Genomic DNA, 21,611 nt, shown 5'->3' with positions numbered 1-21,611 from the left:
TAATCCAGTTGAGGGTAATGTGAGTATTACGGACCTCTTACCGACATTATTGAGTTGGATTACTATGGCAGATGGAAAGTTGTCTTATTTCGGTGTGATTGGGCTGATGTTAATACTGCTCGAGGAATTAAAAAAGATCAATTTGGTTTTACAATGGTGAATTTCTCTCGCTTGATTCACACTCGACAACAATTGATGGATGAGCCATATATATTTTCCTCTCAAGTGAAACAAGTTTTTTATTTGAAAGATCCAACAGATGAGGGTTGGTATGTTGTACTCTGGAACACCCCTAGAGACTTGCTTGACATGGGTAATGGAAGTAGAGATGATATCATCGAAAGATCAAAAACATTACCTTTTCCAGAACAAAACTTAGATGAAAATATCCCTAGTACTAGTACACAACATCAATGGGTTCGACATGATGTGGATGAAGATATTTACGAATAATGATGTAGTAAGATTTTACAATTTTTTAATTATATGTAATATTATAATTTTAATCTTGGTCATGTTATATAATTTAACTATTTTATATGTACTATTATTGTTGTAATTTGTTACTAAAACTTTAACTATTTTATGTGTATTGTAGGAAAAATGCGTAGAAGAAGATTACGAGGTTTAAGTATTGTCCAGAATACTCCAAATTCGGAAGAAAGAAATAGTGAACAGCAGGCAGTTGTTGGATCTTCGAATGTGCCGGAGACACTTGACGAGCTTGAAGAATTTCAAAGTAATGTTAAGTTCATTTTACATGTGTTGACTTTTATTATTGATTTATTTGTCAATTTTAATATAATAATAGTATATCATATTTCAGCTGAAAGTGGTGGGACACGCAAAGTTAGAGGACGTACGCTGCTTAGAGATTTATACGACTTAGATCCTGTCGAGCGTGTCAAAATAAGTAGAAATACTCATGGTCAGCCTATTGGATCTGAAGCTCGACTTTTTGCAGGCTATTTGGGCATTTTAGCACAAAATGCCACTATGTTGCCCATCAACTACGAATCATGGCATCACATGCCTGATAGCAACAAAAATCAGGCTCTCACTAATATTAAGGTAACAATATGTGAATGTAATTTATAACACTTTGGTTTAACATTTATATTTACATTCTAAACTTGTGTTTTTTTAGGAGAGATTTGCTTGTGAAGTCTCTGACGATTATATTAAGAAGGCATTGGGTAAAAAATTGAGAGACAATAAAAGCATTTTAAAAAAACAATATTTTAAGAAAGACATAAGCCTCGAGGAAAAATTGAGAAATGTCCCGCCGGAAATGCTGAGGTACCAATGGGATGATGCGGTTAGATTCTAGAATTCAAAGAAATGAGAGGTATTGTGTATTTACAAACTCTTATATATAGTGTTTACTATATACGTAATAATAATTTCATTATGTAGGACTGTGAGCGAGTTGGAACAAGCAGCAGGCAAAAACAAAAATTCACGCACGCGGTAGGGTCGAGAAGTTTTGCTTCTGTAGCTGAGGCTGAGGTATTATGAATTTATTAATTTTTTCAAATATTAATAACTTTCTACTATTAAATAATAATTTTACTACTATATTGTAGGAAGTCAAATCTGGACAAAAAGTTGGACGCCTTCAGCTTTTTAAGATTACGCATAGGAAGAAAGATGGATCTCCTATGACATCCGAAGCTGGAGAAATTATGGTATATTTACTTAATAATATTTGATTTATTCTAAATATTTATAATGTTTAATTATAATTGTTTAATTCAATTCATCATTAGTAGTTTTAAATAATGTTAAGTTATGTTGCATTCCTTTTATTATATATTTCGTTTCTAACTCTTTAATTGATTTTTAGGAGAAACTAAAGGAGAAGAAGGCGGAATATGAAGCGATTGCTTTGATGATAGTTCGTTAATCTTGAGAACATTGATAATGAATTATCACTGAAGTTTTGGGTCCTGAAAGGTACGGTCGGGTTCGATTTCAAGGATCTGGTGTTACCCCGACCCAATATTTTGGATCCGGCTCCCAGCAATACATGCCTCCCAGAAGTCAAGCTCAAGCTGAAGTTCAGAGGTTAAGAGACCAGATAGCTCAGACGCAAGCAAACACGGTTGAGCAAATTGTCGAGGTTCAACGAAAATATGATGAACTCCAGCAACAACTTAGAGCGGAGGCAGCAGAGAGGGAGGCAGCGGCAGCAGCGAGGGAGGCAAAGGCACGAGCGATGGTAGCAGAGCAGAGCAAAAAGTATGATGACCTCTAGCTATAGCTTCAGCAGATGATGCAGATGTTTCAGCAATCGCAAAAGCCGCCATCTTAGACATTAGTTTTCTTATTGTAAGAATTTTTTTAACTTTGTCACGTTTAACATTATTGTAAGAATATTTTAAATTATACTTTATTTATTAATTATATCATATATCTTTAGTTAAATTTGAAGTATCATTTAGAATTAATGTTTTTGGTTGTATTTTTTATGCTAAATTTGTTGTTTTTGGCTGCATTTTATACTATATTTGTTGTATTTGGTTGGATTTTAATGCAGGAAGGGCTAGATATTGGTGAAAAAAATATATTGCAAATCTGCCAAAATTAGCGGCATTTGTGGGAAAAGCGCCGCTAAAAGCCATGGCTTTTAGCGGCGCTTTTTTTTCAAACGCCGCTAAAAGTCATGACTTTTAGTGGAGTTTTTTGCGGCGTTTAAAAGCGTCGCTAAGGGCTAAAAAAAGTGTCGCTAAAAGTCTATTTTCTTGTAGTGTATCAAATATGCAGCCAAGGTTCATCAACCAATACATAATCATACCATATCCATTACAACCAAATTCATTACTCAAATCCATACCATTTACCTATTCAAATACCAATCAATTTACCTTGCTTTACTAAGCATAATTCACATGTATAATTCATTTAACAAAACCAATCCAAACATACATAACCACTTCAATTCCATTCTGTAACAGCCCAATTTAGACCCTAATCAAAATGGTGGTTTCAGGACCATGAATCCAAGTCATAAAAAATATTTTAAAATTATTTTATGTGTTTATTATATGTGAATTCATATGTGTGAAATTTTCGTGATTTAATTTTGTCGTTTGAGTGTCCGATTAAATAAAATGACTTAATCGCGTAAAATGAAAATTTGGTGGTTATGTTTAAAAGGGCTGAATTGATGATGTCTTCATTTCACGATGCATTTATGTTGTAAATAAACTATATTTATATGCTATGGATGGTAGTGACCTTGTATATAATGGTTCTATAATTTTATTATTAAGGTTAATTTAGTAAACATGGAATTAAATATGTATTAATGAAGCATAAAATAAAACAAAGTGTTCATACTTTTCTCTACATGACCGAAACTTAAAGAAAATAAAGGTTTAGAAAGCTTTGAACATTCGACAGTTTGGAAGCTTCAATCAAGGTGAGTTTTAGTTTGGTTTTTGATAATTTTTATGTTTTTGAGACCGTTGCTAAGTTATCTACAAGGCCCATGCTTGAAATGTTGATTTTGGTGAATATTTTTAGTTATGCCATTGTTGAAAACTTGTGATTTTTGCTGTTTGATGGTAGAAAATAAAAGATATGTGATAGATTAACATGTTTTGTATTGGAATTTTTGAATATTTTGAGTAATTAAGACTAAATTGAAAAAATAACAAATTGAGGTACTAAAATGTGAAATAAATGAAATGTATGGACTTGTATGAACACTAGGAGTATTCGGCCTAAGCATGGTGTGTGAAAATTTTGCATGTTTTGTGTTTTGTTTAATTTGGACTAAATTGTAAAAGTGTAAAAATGTTAGGGGCAAATGGTAATTTGCCCATTTATGTGTTTTTGGATGAATTTGATTGAATATTTGATTAAATAAGTTTAATTTATATTAATTTAGATTAAGAAAAGAGAAAATCAGATTTGGATCGGGGGAAAACTAAAGTTTTCGACTAGCCATCCCATTCTAGTTTTTCATCGTCCTAGGTAAGCTTATAAGCAAATAGACGTTGCTAATTTTGATTAAATGTGAGTTGTATGTTCTAAAATGAAATATGTGAATATATAAATGAGTTAGCTGAATGTGTACAAGCTTGGGAGCTATGTTTATGAATTCATTTTGATTGAGTTACGACGTCCGAAAGCCCCATATGAACCTTAGGAATGACTAGGATACATATGTTGAAACACCTCTAACCCGTATCCGTCACTGGATTAGGGTTACAAGGTATTACCGATCATATCACAATTCATACTAATATGCATTACATTTTACAATTCAAAATGCAATAAACACTTTTATACTCATGACTGTACCAAAAATCAAATCATAAGATTCATATCGTTCACATGATATTATATATAAACATGATTCAGCATAAATTAAACAGATCATATTTTTATAATTAGAACATATAACAAAACAACAACTTCATTAAAGGAATATTAACCATTTTTTTATAAAAATCTTGCACACTTATAGGTTGTACCACATATGAAGCTAACTTTCATATTATACTTGTCAATCATTCCTGCCACATTTCCATGTTTGTAAATGTGAATTACCTATCTCATACATTAATATAATTTATATTCATCCCTTCAAAACATATAATTCAAATAAGGTATTTAAGCATTTCCGAATTAAGCTTTATAGCAAGTCATGTTTACAGCTTAATAAACCACCAACACCTAAGAGTTGCAACATGTTCCCCGAGCTCAAGCACATTACAACATTTTATTTTAACCAATTCGGACATAAATAATAACTCCTATACAAGCTCATAGAGAAACCACTTAAAAACTTATTACATAATTTAACAAACAATTATATATACAACTTAATACAATATAACATAACCGAACATGCTTTTAAAGCATATATATATTGCACAACTTACCCTATAAAAAGGATTACACTTAACATTAAATACATACTAAAACAACCAAGAAAAATAATCATACAACACATGTAATACCTACCACATACCAACCAAATTAATTAAGCTAGCATACATTCATCCATCACTTTAATTACCACATTACATATTTCCATCAAAACTAACTAATATACCAAGTACATATTATCATTGCCGAACCTATTAATGATACACATATATAATATATATAACCTACTTAAAATAAAGATCACATTTAACATAAAATATATATATCAAACAATCGACCCAAGATTTATCCATGAAGCATATACAATATTCATAAATAATTAGGCTCAACAAACATTCAACTAAGAACATATAAAACCGAATTTAGACATGACAAACAAACCATTTTCAAGGCATGTGGTACCTAACCCAATCATTATTCCTAAAAGCACATGACTATAAAACCAAAATGAGCATAAACCGAATTTAGCATAACCAAAATTTAGAAATATAAGTTTAGCCATTTTTGCATGGCTTATACACATAACCAACATTCGACATTTCAAAATATGATCCAGCCTATACATGCAAGAGTTCCAAATTGCAACTTATAAAATACCGCAGGCGGATGATAGTGTGAATGGCTTGGCTGACGATCCCCAAGCTTGTAACTTGAATTTAAAATCTAAAAAATAGATTGAACATGAAAACACAAGTAAGCTTAATAGCTTAGTAAGCCATAAGCAAAAAAACAATCCAATGATATAATTAACTCATTTAAAACTAAACCGATTTACATTAACATAACCATTCTTAACCTCAAACTTACGAATTTCTTAAATAAAACATTATCATAGGCATTTTCCCACCTTCACTGAATATCCACATAGTCACTTTAACAAGTTATTAACCAACTTCCAAGGCCAAATAGTCATAACAACACTTAGTCCATATGCACTCAAGTACATAAGCTAATGTATCAATATAATGCTTCATTTACTTATATTAATTATGTAACCGTATATATCTAATCATGTATGCACATATTAAAGAGTTATTTGTAATATACAAGTTACTCATCAACAAAGACGAATACACATACCACATACACATATATCCTTCATTTGCATCATATAAAGTTTGCAACAAACAACCAAGGTACTTACTTACCTTACCTTGAATAGGTAACAAGTTAATCCATACCTAGTACATAGCTCATTTTACACATTCAAAAATAACTTATCGTTGCCCGATGACCCATTCAGAATTGGATAGGACACTCAGATAATCACATAAATCGTACAATGCCAACGTCCTAGACGTGGTCTTACATGTAATCACATATCGATGCCACTGTCCCAGACATGGTCTTACTCGTAAACACATATTAGAATCATATATCGATGCAATGGTCTTACTCGCACACATGTATCGGAATCCTATGTCATGACATATGTCTCCTAACTATTCCTAAGGTTCATACGGGGCTTTCGGACGTCATAACTTGGTCGAAACGAATTTGGAAGTACAGTAGCCAAGTTTATTCATGTTCGGCCATAGCATATACAATTCTAACATTTCATAATAGCATATAAATTTAACATTTAATTACAATTAAACATGTCTATTCGCTTATAAACTTACCTCGGACGTTATAAAACGAGACAGGGCTGCTAGTCGACAACTTTCGTTTTTCCTCGATCCAAATCTAATTTCTTTGGTTCTTGATCTAAACATATTCAAATTAAGCTCATTCAAACATATTTTCATTCAATTTAGTCCAAAAACACATAAATGGACAAATTATCATTTTACCCCTGGCATTTACAATTTTTATAATTCAGTCCCTATTGCACAAAAGATTAAATATGCAAAATTTCTCTATACACATGTTGGGCCTAATTTTACCCATGCTTATTCAAATCCATATATTTCATTTATTTCACATTTTATTCCTTCAAATTATTATTTTTGCAATGTAGTCCTAATTACTCAAAATCATAGAAAACTCCAATACAAAACATGTTAATCTGAAACATATCTTTCATATTTCATCATCAAACAAAAAAATTCACAAGCTCTCAACAATGGAACAACTCAAAATATTCATCAAAATAAAAAATTAAAGCATGGGTCTTGAAGATTTCTAAGCAACGATCTCAAAAACGTAGAAATTATAAAAAACCGAGCTAAAACTTACCTTGATTAAGCTTAAGCAAGTACCGAACCCTAACTTCGTTTTATTTTCTTTCTTGTTTATGATATTCGACAATAACAATAAATAATGAACATGGCTTTATTTTTTATTTTATTATAACATATATTAACATGTTTTTATTTTACTTTATTAACCTTTAACATTAAATGATAAACCATTATATGTTAAGGTTATGACTGTCCACCACAAATACTTTTCGTCTAATTGCATCTTAAATGCTTCCACTTACAAAGACATCAACAAATAAGGACTTTCACATTTAACCACCAAATTCTCATTTTACGCAATTAAGTCCTTTTATTTAATTAGACACTCAAACGACAAAATTAAATCACGAAAAATTCACAGATATAAATTCACACAAAATAAACACAGAAAATAATTTTTAAATATTTTTTTTACTCAGATTCATGGTTCCAAAACCACTCTTCCGATTAGGGTCTAAATCGGGCTGTACAACTTCATGACATAGGATTCTGATATGTGATGTGCGAGCAAGACGATGGCATTGATATATGTGTGCGAGTAAGACCACGTTTTATATGTTGGCATCTATATATGACTTTAATATATGTATGCGAGTAAGACCCTGTCTGGGACAGTGGCATCGATATGTGATTACATGTAAGACCATGTCTAGGACGTTGGCATTGTACGATATATGTGATTATCTGAGTTTCCTATCCAATTTTGAATGGTTCATCGGGAAACTATAAGTTGTTATCGAATGTGTAAAGCGAGCTAAAATGACCAGGTATGAATTAGCTTATTACCTACTTGAAATAAGGTAAGTAAATTACTTGATGTTTGTTGCAAATCATACATAATATAAGTGAAAAATATATGTGAATATGGAATGTATATTCGCCTTTTGAATAAATAATATGAATATTTTTAAATGATTCTTGAATATGTGTATAAAAGATTATGTATATTCGGTAGTATAATAAATGTTTGTATATGATGTTGTATTTTGATTCATGAATTTGTAAATATGAGTGTAAGTATACTTGGTTATATAATGACATTAGGGCTTTGAAAGTTGAATGATATTTTGTTAATATAATTATATGAGCATTTGGCCAAGGTAACATTTACGTATGTAAGTACATATTATTTATGAGATTGTAAGTTTGAGACTAAATGTGATAATGATATTATAACTTGGTTTAGTTAAATTGAGTTGATTATATCATTGAGTTGTTTATTTGCTTATGACTTACTAAGCTAAGATAGCTAACTGCATGTGTTTATGTTTGCCTTTGTTTTATAAATATTAGAGTCAAGTTACGAGCTCGGGGATCATCGTCAAAGTCTATCACACTATCGACTAACTTTGGTATTTTATAAGCTGAATTTTTGGAACTATGGCATGTATAGGCTGGGTTATTTTTGAAATGTTTGATTTTGGTTAATGTAATCATGAGCAATGCGAAAATGGCTTAATACTTTGTTATGCTTGGATTTATTACTTCATCGTGATGATGGTTATGCTTGGTTGTGATTTTGGTGTTTTAGCTGTTATATATATTCATGTGAATTATGGTTGATTATAATGTTAATGGTTGAATATATATTTGGTTTTGGTTTGAACCTATATTGAAAGAGTATCCAAGGTACATGATGTTGTGGAGTTGTTTATGTGTTTTGGCCATAGGATAAATAATGGTTGTTATATTAATTAAGGTGTTATTATGTGGTTTGGCATTAATTGATAATTGGTTATGTTCAAACATGATAGAAATTTATTTTGATATGTCTATTATATGGTATGTAAGATTTTGTATTGGTATATATAATATGTGTGTCATATGCATGATATTAAGTATGAACATATTCGGTAACTACATTTGAAAAATGATTGATAAGTTTGGATGTGGTTTGTTTGAATTGGCCATGGTAGAAACATAAGTATGAAATATGTTTGTTATGATATTCATGGATAAAATGGTTCAGTTTTTGACTTGTATTTGATAGGAATGGTTTAACTTGGTTGTTGAATGTTTTCGGCTTAAGCTGAACTTAGGTAAGGAATATGTTTGGTTGATGGTTCGGCACATATATATATATGTTTTCTATGTTTCTTATATAATTTGGTAAAGGGATAATAATGAGCATAATGTATTTAATTATGTTATAAGTGTTTATAGCATATTTATTTTGATGGAATAGTATGATTATGTATTATGGTTATATAAGTTCTATTTACGTTTGACATTTTCCAAGTTAGATTTATACATATTGCCAAGTTCTATTTCTGTTTTCGTAAAGTGTGATATCGTTGAAAAACCCATTTTCTATTTAATCAATTGTGTGATCTTAAAGATGGTCGTTTAATTCAAAATGTAAGTTGTTTTTCAAAAAGTTAATCATATTAAAACGTCATTAGTATATTTGTATTATATCTTGCAAAAGCTCTGAAAACATGTTGCATATTCGTGGTGTTTTTGAAAAACAGTTATCTTTCGAAAACTCGCGTCTTTCCCTACTGCTAGTAGTTATAAATCACAACCAATAAAAATCCCAAATTAAAATAATAATCCAAAAATACCATTATCACAGTAAAATACCCAAAAAATTAAAAAGAAATCATAAAATACTATTTAAAATTTGGTAGATCGTGTGGCCTCCGCTGCACCGATCCACCTATGTCTGGAGATTACCTGCAAATTTAAACAGAAGGGTAAGTTTACGAAAACTCAGTGTGTAATCCCATTTAAGCAAACAGTCAGACAACAAGCATTGTCTGGATCTAAGCCCTTTTTAGTAGTAGTGACAATATCAGTTTGGGTTTAGCCCAGCTCAATACAGAAACAGTCATGTGTTTGGGCCTTGTCTCGTTACAGTAACAATAATCATTACAGTAACAATTTAAACAGTATATAAGTCCTACCCATCCAGCCTCTACACTCCAACTCTGTCCAACCCCACACTCTATGTGGGGATATGATCAAACCACCCAACCCTACAATCCAAGTAGTACTGGTTGCGGTACTAAACAGTATTTGCAGCAAAGCAGCTAGTATAGTACACTTCCTCCAATCATAATAAACGTATCCCTATGCAATGCATCATACAATCATGTCATGTTATATTATAGATTCATACATGTATTCATTACAGTTTAAATAGCATGCTAAAATACGGTCATACATGTACATATATATATATACATCACATAGGGGTAAAACAATCATCTTACCATATAAGGGAAAAATAGTCATTTTATCATATATAAGGGGTCTAGGTAAACTTAACAACCTAAAAATAGGTCCACAGTTGTCTCGAGCGACCTATGCAACCTTAACAGTGAAACAGAAAAAATTGGAGCAAGGCCCATATTGTGAGCCCATGTGGGCCAACACAACCCATAGTGGCCTTGATTGTGTGTATTACACAACCTAGCCTAATAATTTCCACACGTCTGTGTGGGGCCCATAAGCCCGTGGGGCCTACATGGCCTAACTTGGCCCAAAATGGCCTAATGCGACCTCGACCCATGAAATTGCTCATGACGGCCTCGTCTATCGTCCGCCCATGTTTAGTCACACGGGTAGCCGCATGCCCGTGTGATGTCGACTAATCGCACTTTTCAACTTTTTGCCAATTTATAATTTCAGGGTTGTGTTTACACACTTTGGTTAAGAAAATGCGCAAATAGCCCACGAGCACCCAAAAGCTACATTTGATCAAGACATTCTATCAATCATTTGACAATAGGGCTAAACAACCCCTCTTAACACTTATCCAAAGTATTACTCATCACTTTCCTTGATTGAACGATTGAGACTTGCAACCTTCAACCATTGCAGAAGACTGATTACTAGCCCTTAGAGAACACCTGCATTTGAACTGAATCCTATTAACCTTAACCAATATCGTATACACCAATAATTTAAACCAAACACATACTAACTTATCAAAAGCACAAATATCAGAATAAGGGAAAGAACAATCGGCCCACACACAAAACAATAGCGAAAGGCACACGATACAACAGAGGTAAAAGGTAGAACAATCATACCCCTAGCAATAACCGGCAGCAAAGAAAGATGTTAGGTGAAAGACCATTATAGCAGAAAGAGTGAGAAAGAGAGAACAACAATGCACCAAACTTGATTGATCAAAGAACAATTGCTTATGTCGAAAGAATAGAGATAGAAAGAGAAAGTGTATTCAGCTACCACAAGAAGATGAAAAGAGTGGGAAATGTTAAACCAAAAAAAGTTGAGAGAGAGGAAGAAAAAGACATTCGGCCCGAACAGAAAAGGGAGAGAATGTCTTGATAAAGAAGTTGAGGGAGAAAGAAAATCAAAGCAAAGTATGGCTCTAGGGAAAAGTAAAGTTGAAACAACAAAAATGAGAAATACCCGAATGGTCTCCAAGCAATGTTCGGCCCCCAGGAAGTGCAAAACCTTGAAATAACCAAAAAAGAAGTGAAAATACTAACCAAAGCCGAAACATGAGAGGCAAGAGTTCTAACTATTTTCAAATTCCCCTACTTTTCTCCCTAAATCACTCCTAAGATCACCTGACCAAATCCCCACTTATCCACAACACTTAACAACCGAAATTCCTTCCAAAAACCTCCCAAAATTTGGCCACAGCTCCCCACACTCCTCAAACATTCAAGTTTCAATCAAACGACAACTCTCTCAAAGCTAGCAGTAAAAATATAACGCACCCACTACTCAAAGCGGGACTCGAACCTCAGACCTCATGGAACAACCACACGCCACCTATCCCCTAGACCAGTAGACCCTTTCTGACATGTTTTACCCCCATTTATTTAAAAACTTACTGACTAGAGACAGGGTTTATTCATGTTAAAAATAAAACTTTTGTACAAGCCAAGGCTTGAACCCAAGACTTGTCAAACACTTCCCAAGACACTTAACCACTGAAGTTGACAAGCATTTGTGTCACTTTCTTGAACATCTAAACATTAATGTGCATCCTCCTAACTATTCCCATGCTCAAGACCTAATACTTCTAGGCCCAAAATTCGAGGAGTTACAGGGTGTGCCAGTGTTATTCATCATGAAGAAAGATAGATCAATGAGACTTTGTATTGATTACTATCAGCTCAACAAGGTTATAATAAAGAATAAGTATCCTTTGCCACGAATTGATGATTTGTTTGATTAGTTGAAAAGAGCAACTGTGCTCTTGAAGATTGATTTGAGATCTGGCTACTATCAGTTATGAGCTAAGGATTCAGATGTACCAAAAACTGTGTTCAGAACAAGGTACAAGCATTATGAATTTCTCATTATGCCTTTCGGATTAACTAATGCTCCTATCATTTTTTATGGATTTGATGAATTGAATCTTTAAACTGTATTTAGACAAATTTGTGGTTGTATTCATTGACAACATTCTGATTTATTCACGAGATGAGTCTGAGCATGCAAAACATTTGAGGATTGTGCTACAAACCTTGAGAGATAAGCAATTGTTTGCTAAATTTAACAAATGTAAGTTTGGGCTCTAAGAAGTCAGATTTTTGGGACATATTATGTCAGCTGAAGACATATGAGTTGATCTGCGCAAAATTTTCGCAGTTGTTGATTAGAAACCACCAAGAACTGTGTCCGAAGTTAGAAGCTTTCTGGGATTAGCTAGCTACTATAGGTGTTTTGTTAAAGGGTTCTCGATGATTGCTACACCTATGACCAGATTACTACAAAAAGATGTGAAATTTGAATGGTCTGAAAAATGTCAGTAGAGTTTTGAGTAGTTAAAAGCATTGTTAACTGAGGCACCAATTTTGGTTCAACCTGAGTCGGGTAAAGAATTTGTGATTTTTAGTGACTCATCATTGAACGATTTGGGCTGTGTTTTGATGCAAGAGGGAAAAGTAATAGCTTATGCCTCTTAACAATTGAAGCCGCATGAAAAGAATTATCCAACGCACGATTTAGAGTTAGCCGCTATTGTTTTCGCATTGAAAATTTGACGACATCATTTATACGGTGAAAAGTGCCATATCATTATTGATCATAAAAACTTGAAATATATTATGTCACAAAATATTTGAATTTGCGACAACGGAGATGGCTTGAGTTGCTGAAAGATTATAAATTGGTAATTGGTTATCATCCGGGGAAAGCGAATGTAGTCGCAAATGCTCTGAGTAGAAAAGAATTATTTTTTTGCGGGCAATGGATACTCAACTAACCTTATCTGATGATAGTTCAATTCTAGCAGAGTTGAAAGCTAAAACGGTATTTATCCAATAGATATGTAAAGTTTAAAAAATGTGACAGTGAATTACAAGGTAAAAGTGTAACACCCCAAACCCGGCCTGGACGTTATGACCGGATCTGATGCGCCACATTGATGCGTTCAAAACATTCCGTATTACTTAGTTTGGAAAAGCTGAGTTGGTGTTGTAAAAGACACTTTTAAAGGTACGTTAAAGTGAATAGAAGTCATGCACCGGTAGGAAACCGAAAAAAGAGGAGGTGAGTCCGCTTGACCGCTTAAGTACCAAGCTCTTCCGGATCCAATCCTAGACATGCACACCACCATTGCCACACTCTAACATCTCGTATAATTTTGAGAAAATCGTTTGATTATGTCCGTCTTAAGAAAATGTTTAAGTTGAAAACGTTTGTTTAAAATATTTATTTCCTTGGAAAAACATTTACTTTATGGAAACTTTATGCATCATCGTGATCTTTTAAAAATCAAGTAGTTTTTATAAAACGAACCCTAGTGCTAACAGTTTAATAATCCCCAAAATAAAAATAATTAAAAAGAGCGGCCTTATTACAACTTTAAACATAATAAAATAAAATAATCCAAATTAAATGCTAAACTTATTTAAAATTGGCAATCCATCTTCATGGCCACTCTGAATCCCCTTGACCCAAGTCCACCAACTAGGGCTCACCCGCAAGGAGGAGGAGGAAGGGGTGAGTTTGGAAAACTCAGTGTATCTGAAACCCATCCAAAGCCCAATTCAGCTCGAGCCCATTGGGCCTAAGCCCTATTCAGATAAAGATACACAATAGGCGTAAGCCCTTTCCGAATCTGAGCAAGGCCTTAGCCCTTTTTACATAACAAGTGTGGCCCATAGGCCCAGTTCAAGAATATGTGTAACAACAAGAATAATGAATGCAAGCCCATCCTGGGAGACTACTCAACCCACCAACCGCTACTGCGCCTGCACCAACCCTACACACCATGTGGGAATATCTCAACCCACCCAAATTTACACACACAGTTGCAAAGAACAGCACTCAAATTTCAGTCCATTGAGGCAAAGCCTCTAGTACGTGGATGAACCACTTTCAAGATACTTCCTCCATTAATACCCCAATCCCATGCAACAGATATTAATAAATGCATATCATGCAAAATACGGTAGTAATTAATCAAGCAGTTCACCAATTTAAAACCCTAGGGGTATATCGGTAATTTTGCTCTTTAGGGTAATTTGGTAATTTTGCTCTTAGGGTAATTTCGTGATCTACGCTACTACACAAGCTAATTCAGTAATTTTTATCGTTTTATGCAATTTGATTCCACCATCTACCTAATGAGCTAATTTGCCCATCTCTTACCCATATTGGTCCAGTAAGCCCATTGGGCCCGCTTTTGGCCCATCGAGCCCTTTTTCGAAATACGTTAAAACGTCACACTAACTTGCTTACCATCTTGCGGTGCAGATCTAACAATTACTCTATGCCTTGAGAGCATTCAGATACTCACATGATCATGAAATGCCGAATTTGGCATTTCGACTTTTGGCTTAATTGAACTAAGAAAGGGTGTTCGGTACACACCGATTTGCGATAACCGCTTCGAGATCCCTTCGATGTCCTACAATTTATTAGCAGTTCTTATTTACAAACCATAATCACTAAACCCCAAAACTTACTTATCCATGATCGAACCATATCCCTAAAAAGCCTTTGAAACCTTACCTTTTGCCAAAATCGATAGCTAGCTCGAATCTGATTGCTTCAATGAACCACGCCTTTAATTCAACGTTTAAGAAGACTCTAGTCATTGAAAGAAAACATCGTTACAATCCCTTAAGGCCATATGCCCAAATCTACGACCTCCCTAGATTTTAGGGATTTCGACTTTTCGAAGTTGTAAAATAAGACTAGATCCAAGTGATGAGCACTTACCACTTGTTCCTCTTTGATTTCTACGTAGATCCGATGCGATTTATCCTCTAAACGATGGTAGAACTCGAATCTAGAAGATCTGAAGTTTCGCTATAAGTCCCTAAATCTATGGTATTTCGCTTTTTAGGTGATGAAGAAGATGATGGTTTGAGGCTATAACCTTGGAGTAACGTTGCCGCAGATATTAAGGGTTTAGAGAAGATGAATGTTGATCACAAGGAACAAAAATATCAAGGATTTGGCTTTGGAGAAATCGACACAAGTAGTGAGTTTTTGATTTCGACCTTTTAATGGCGATTGGTGATGAAGGTTTAATAGAAGATGGGATCGACAAAGAAGGTGAATAAGATGGTCGAAGGTTTCACTAGAAGGAGAAGCATAAAGGAAGAGAAAACATGGAGGAAAAGAGAAGAAGAAAATTCGCACAATGAGAAATAGACTTGTGTTTTCGGCTTTGTGAGAATTCGAAAAGATGAAAGAAAGCTTTCGGTGGCTAACCCTAATTCTCCAAGATAGAAAAGAAAAGAACCTAACCCTAATATTAAATTAGAGCAATCGCCCATCTCTCTAAGGCCCTTGTCGAAATTTACTTGTGTGATCACATGCCTAGTATATGCCTAAAAATTAAAAGAAAAACAATATGCCTACCTTACAACTTGAACCTGGACCTCCAATTCCTTCCCAGCGCCACTTTTTTAGGAACTTAGTGGCGTCACCTTGCCACTTTACCAAGGCCTTATTTGTGTCATAACTTACGCAGTTCTTCTTAAAAGCCCACTTAACCAAATCTCCTATTCACTTAAAAATCCCACCTTGATATTTTACCGTGTTTAGCTTAGTCTTGGGCCTTCTAAAGGTCTACTAACACATTTAAACATAATTCTAATATTTAGAACATGAAAATTTCAAGATTTACTAAAAATCACAAAACTCAAAAAATCCCAAAATCGTGGTGTTACAACTAATATTTTTTTCCTTTCCAATAATAATAATAATTTTATAAATATATCGAATAATAAAAATTTCAAATATCAATAATACAATAAATAATAATAATTTTCATAAAAATTTTCAAACATACATACATAATATTTTTCTAATAATAATAATTTTATCTCATAATACTAATTAAAATTTCATAAAATTTAAAATATCCGTAATAATAAATACAAGAAAATTTTCTAGTGGTAATTTAATAAAATAAAATTTTTTCTCAAACGATAATATTTAAAACTTCCTAATTATTCGGGTTTCCTTCTATTCAATCCCGGACTCAAAACCCAACTCTTCTAGGCCCCAAATTCAGGATGTTACAACTCTACCTCCTAAAAAAAATTTCGTCCTCGAAATTTCAAACTATCAACTAACCAGTATTACTCAAGTCAAACCACTATGCTTTCATCACAAGACTCGATTAAAAATAATTCTTAGTACAACCCGAACATCTAATTACCAAATAAAGAAACGTTTATCGTGCACGCATACAACTCGTAACATATATTTAAATAAAACAAACTTGGCAATCCCGAGCTCGATGCTCCTTGGACCCACATCTACGACATGCTTCGTCTTCCTATGGCATTCACCCGAATGACGTCGGTTGTAGTCTTTGCAGATTGGATAGTTTGGTCGTGCCTTAACATGTTTCACGTAAGCGAGGCTTGGTTTTTCGAGAACTAGAATCCTTCCTTTTCTTACACTCCAAGCACCCGCTTGAAGCGCTTCCCTAATTTCCTTAATTTTGTATCCAATACTTCCTCTACCACTTTCCTTACTAACTCGGCCGGTGCCTCAAGTACCAAGCTCGAGTTACCGCTACCCAAAGTTGGCGACTTTTCTTACCCAGAATCCATATCAATGCTCTACATTACCAAGACACATATCAAATAACTACAAAGGTCTCAAATATTTTACTATTTATTCACATGTCTTATGCAGAGATAGTATTTTCAAGTTTCTATTTTCACGTAATCATAGCCTAGCTACGTCTCAGTATTCTATAGTTTTTAGGGTTGCCCTAGTTATAATGTCATGATATGGTCTCATTCTATCTACAATAATATCTTAATAAAGTGCAATATGAGGAATGTAAATACTTACAGACTTGGTGCCGGGATTCATGTGCCACTTCGATCGATCCATAAAACCCATGTTTTTGTTTTATCGAAAAAAGATTTGATTTGAAAACACTTTTATTTTAAAACTATTGATTTAACCCCGCTTAACAAATAGAAAAAACTTGAACATCTTGAAAAACTTACCATTTCTAAAAATACCCTTCTTAGGCCCAAGTTTTTGAAAAGATTTTCGGACCCAATCTACAAACCGAGTTGTTGCAACCAAAGCTCGATACCACTAAATATAACACCCCAAACCCGGCACCGGACGTTATGACCGGATCGATGCGCCACGTTGATGCGTTCAAAACATTCGTATTACTTAGTTTGGAAAAGTTGAAATGGTGTTGTAAAAGACACTTTTAAAGGTAGGTTAAATTGAATAGAACTGCACGGTAGGAAACCGAAAAAGAGGAGGTGAGCCCGTCGGACCGCTAAGTACCAAGCTCTTCCGGATCCAATCCTAGACATGCACACCACCATTGCCACACTCTAACATCTCGTATAATTTTGAGAAAATCGTTTGATTATGTCCGTCTTAAGAAAATGTTTAAGTTGAAAACGTTTGTTTAAAATATTTATTTCCTTGGAAAAACATTTACTTTATGGAAACTTTATGCGTCATCGTGATCTTTTAAAAATCAAGTAGTTTTTATAAAACGAACCCTAGTGCTAACCAGTTTAATAATCCCCAAAATAAAAATAATTAAAAAGAGCGGCCTTATTACAACTTTAAACATAATAAAAATAAAATAATCCAAATTAAATGCTAAACTTATTTAAAATTGGCAATCCATCTTCATGGCCACTCTGAATCCCGCCCAGCTCCAAGTCCACCAACTAGGGCTCACCTGCAAGGAGGGAGGAGGAAGGGGGTGAGTTTGGAAAACTCGGTGTATCAGAAACCCATCCAAAGCCCAATTCAGCTCGAGCCCATTGGGCCTAAGCCCTATTCAGATAACGAGACACAAGAGGCGAAGCCCTTTCCGAATCTGAGAGCAAGGCCTTAGCCCTTTTTACATAACAGTGTGGCCCATAGGCCCGTTCAATAACATGTGTAACAACAAGAATAATGAATGCAAGCCCATCCGGGAGACTACTCAACCCACCAACCGCTACACCGCCTGCACCAACCCTACACACCATGTGGGAATATCTCAACCCACCCAATTTCTACACACCACAGCTTAAAGAAGCGCTGCTCAAATTTCATCGATTGAGGCAAAGCCTCCAAGACGTGGATGAACCACTTTCAAGATTTCCTCCATTAATACCCCAATCCCATGCAATGATATTAATAAATGCATATCATGCAAAATACGTAGTAATTAATCAAGCGATTCACCAATTTAAAACCCTAGGGTATATCGGTAATTTTGCTCTTTAGGGTAATTTGGTAATTTTGCTCTTAGGGGTAATTTCGTGATCTACGCTACTACACAAGCTAATTCAGTAATTTTATCAGTTTTATGCAATTTGATTCCACCATCTACCTAACAAGCTAATTTGCCCATCTCTTACCCATATTGGTCCAGTAAGCCCATTGGGCCCGCTTTTGGCCCATCGAGCCCCTTTTTTCAAATACGTTAAAACGTCACATGAACTTGCTTACCACCTTGCGGTGCGGATCTAACAATTACTCTATGCCTTGAGAGCATTCGCATACTCACATGATCATGAAATGCGGAATTTGGCATTTTACTTTAATGAATTGAACTAAGAAAGGGTGTTCGGTACACACCGATTTGCATTTATCGCTTCGAGATCCCTTCGATGTCCTACAATTTATTAGCACAGTTCTTATTTACAAACCATAATCACTAAACCCCAAAACTTACTTATCCATGATCGAACCATATCCCTAAAAAGCTTTGAAACCTTACATTTTGCCAAAATCGATAGCTAGCTCGAATCGATTGCTTCAATGAACCACGCCTTTAATTCAACGCTTAAGAAGACTCTAGTCACCGAAAGAAAACATCAGTTACAATCCCTTAAGGCCATATGCCCAAATCTACGACCTCCCTAGATTTTAGGGATTTGACTTTTCGAAGTTGTAAAATAAGACTAGATCTCAAGTGATGAGCACTTACCACTTGTTCCTCTTTGATTTCTACATAGATCGATGCGATTTATCCTCTAAACGATGGTAGAACTTGAATCTAGAAGATCTGAAGTTTCGCTATAAGTCCCTAAATCTATGGTATTTCGCTTTTTAGGTGATGAAGAAGATGATGGTTTGAGGCTATAACCTTGGAGTAACGCTGTTTCGAACAGATATTAAGGGTTTAGAGAAGATGAATGTTGATCACAAGGAACAAAAATATGAAGGATTTGGCTTTGGAGAAATCGACACAAGTAGTGAGTTTTCGTGATTTGACCTTTTAATGGCGATTGGTGATGAAGGTTTAATAGAAGATGGGATCGACAAAGAAGGTGAATAAGATGGTCAAGGTTTCGCTAGAAGGAGAAGCATAAAGGAAGAGAAAACATGGAGGAAAAGAGAAGAAGAAAATTCGCACAATGAGAAATAGACTTGTGTTTTCGGCTTTTGTGAGAATTCAGAAAAGATGAAAGAAAGCTTTCAGGTGGCTAACCCTAATTCTCCAAGATAGAAAAGAAAAGAACCTAACCCTAATATTAAATTAGAGCAATCGGCCCATCTCTCTAAGGCCCTTGTCGAAATTTACTTGTGTGATCACATGCCTAGTGCATGCCTAAAAATTAAAAGAAAAACAATATACCTACCTTACAACTTGAACCCTGGACCTCCAATTCCTTCCTAGGCGCCACTTTTTTTAGGAACTTAGTGGCGTCACCTTGCCACTTTACCAAGGCCTTATTTGTGTCATAACTTACGCAGTTCTTCTTAAAAGCCCACTTAACCAAATCTCCTATTCACTTAAAAATCCCACCTTGATATTTTACCGTGTTTAGCTTAGTCTTGGGCCTTCTAAAGGTCTACTAACACATTTAAACATAATTCTAATATTTAGAACATGAAAATTTCAAGATTTACTAAAAATCACAAAAACCCAAAAAAAATCCCGAAAATCAGGGTGTTACAACTAATATTTTTTTTTCCTTTCCAATAATAATAATAATTTTATAAATATATCTAATAATAAAATTTTAAATATCAATAATACAAGTAAATAATAATAATTTTCATAAAAATTTTCAAACATACATACAGTAATATTTTTCTAATAATAATAATTTTATCTCATAATACTAATTAAAATTTCATAAAAATTTAAAATATCCGTAATAATAAATACAAGAAAATTTTCTAGTGGTAATTTAATAAAATAAAATTTTTTCGAAACGATAATATTTAAAACTTCCTAATTATTCAGGTTTCCTTCTATTCGAATCCCAGACTCAAAACCCAACTCTTCTAGGCCCCAAATTCAGGATGTTACAAAAAGAGTGCAATGTGAGTCGACTAGTGATTCAGACTGTCATATTGGATCGGATGATTGTTTAATGTTCCGAGATAGAATTTGTGTACCAAAGAATTTTGAGCTCATTTAGAAAATTCTACACGAAGCACATAGTGGTTGTTTATCTATTCACTCAAGGAGTACTAAGATGTACAATGATTTGAAATAGTTGTATTGGTTGTCGGGCATGAAATGAGACATTTCAGAATTCATATCAAGATGTTTAGTTTGTCAGCAAGTTAATGTTGAACATCAGGTGTAACGCCCCAATTTTCGGGTTTTCTGTGTTTCTGTGATTTTTAAAATTTGTGTGTGTTCTGCTTGGTTAATATATATATTTTAGTAGGTTAGTGGGCCTTTGGAAGGCCCAAACGTAAGTTAAATCCATGGCAGTCTTCGGAATTTTAATTTTATGAGCAGGTGATGCAATTGGCGTTTGGGCTTTTAAAAGTAAAGGGGTAAAAGATGACACAAAAAGAAGTGTGGTGTAGTGGCAAGGTGGCGCCACTTAGGGGACAAGGAAGTGACGCCATAGAGGAAGCAAGGGGTCCAAGGTTCAAGTCTTGGCTCTTGCAATATATTTTGGTTTTTCTTTTCAATAAATTTGGAAGCAAGTAGGTGCGCTTTAAAGTTTAATGTGTTGGATTTATGACATAAATGAGTTGATGGCCTAGTGGTGGTGGCGTGAGTTGGCATGTGAGAGGAATTTGGTTTGAATCCCTTGGCACGAAAAGGTTGATTATTTTGCTATGTTGGAACGGCAAGAGTTGGTGTTGGTTTTAAACTCTGGTGATGGAGGGATCCCA

Source organism: Gossypium arboreum, chromosome 4 (genome assembly GCF_025698485.1).
Source record: "Gossypium arboreum isolate Shixiya-1 chromosome 4, ASM2569848v2, whole genome shotgun sequence".
NCBI classification, from domain to species: Eukaryota; Viridiplantae; Streptophyta; class Magnoliopsida; order Malvales; family Malvaceae; genus Gossypium; species Gossypium arboreum.
Note: the sequence above shows the minus strand (reverse complement) of the source record.